Consider the following 1,389-nt stretch of genomic DNA (forward strand, 5'->3'; position numbering starts at 1 on the left):
GATGATAAGAAATGTGAATGTGATAAATGATCTAGGGTACTGCATACTATAATCCAGTTTCATTGATCGAGATGCTATATATTCGTAACAGATGTATAGCAAAGATGCTCTCAAAGTATGCACTGGTCACATGGTCTAGTCGTAATGTATGAAAGTTACAGAATAAGAATGAGAGTTGACATGTGTGAGTGAGAGATGAAGAAAATTAGATCGGGTCACCCATGTGGGTCAACCCAAATTCATATTAATATATAATTATAATAATTATTTATTTATTATTTGAATGAAAAAGACATAACTATTTGAATAGTTGTGTCCCTTTAGGATTATAAAAGGGTTCTCACAGGAGAAACCACCAGATTTTTTTTATTCTTTCAGAAAATAAAAAAGAACATACACTTCTTCTGCTTCTTCTCCTTCTTCCTTCTCCATTTTCTAAAAAGTTTCATTGAAGATTCTTTGAAGGTTTCTTTTTCGAAGAGTGTAGAATGAATCTGTAACAAGGTACAATTTTAGACTGTGGCTTTATATAGTGTAGTTCATCTTTATATGTGATTATACTTTCTGACTAGTTAAACGCATATTCAATGATCTTGCAAACTGTATGTTTGATTAGATTCTTCAGCATCCTTTGGTGATCCCACCAAGGTGGGAAGCCTTAACCGGATGTGTGTTACTAGGTAAAGCCGAAGGTTGTTCCCATATTTTTCGGGGGAGATGCCAACCATCTCTCTTACAAACACAAACCTCGAGTTAAGAGATGAGCAATTTTTTTATTTTTTTGTTGCTAAAATAGCTTCCGAATAACATAATTCTATAAGCTTTTCTTACTGTGATTTAATCATCTTTCAAAAAATAAGTTTTAATTTAATTTAATTTAAATAATGCAATCTGCGTATTTATGATTTTAGACTCTTTATTTGACTACAATCTTAAATTTATGAATTAATCTAGAAATATTTACACATTGATCAGGAATAAAAAACTGATAACTCCATCAGTGGAGTTTGACTTGAGAAGAAGATAAGGAGAAGAGTTCAGAAGAAGAAAAAGAAAGAAGCAGAGCAACGAAGAATGTACAGAGATGAAGAAGCAGAGAAGATGATTGTAGAGAGAAGGAGGAAAGAGTCTTGTAGAGAGAAAAATATCTTTGCAAATGAAATGTGTATGTTCATTATTCTTTTTGTGTAGCATATACATATACTTCTACACTTGTATATGTGTAGTATTTGTGTATTCATACCAACTAACATGTAAATAATTCTAACAGATTATACTAACCAACTAATTAATTCTAACAACCCATAACAATAATCTAACCAACTCTAACTCCCTCTTTAATTATGATAGCTTATTAGGTTAACACTCCTCCTCAAGCTCATAGTTTGA

General features: G+C 31.5%; 1 pseudogene; it reads right to left on the reverse strand.

The window, feature by feature from the left end:
* Nucleotides 1-623: 623 nt before the first annotated feature.
* Nucleotides 624-743, reverse strand: LOC129875391 (U6atac minor spliceosomal RNA; annotated as a pseudogene).
* Nucleotides 744-1,389: the final 646 nt, after the last annotated feature.

This window comes from Solanum dulcamara, chromosome 11, assembly GCF_947179165.1.
Source record: "Solanum dulcamara chromosome 11, daSolDulc1.2, whole genome shotgun sequence".
Taxonomy (NCBI): domain Eukaryota; kingdom Viridiplantae; phylum Streptophyta; class Magnoliopsida; order Solanales; family Solanaceae; genus Solanum; species Solanum dulcamara.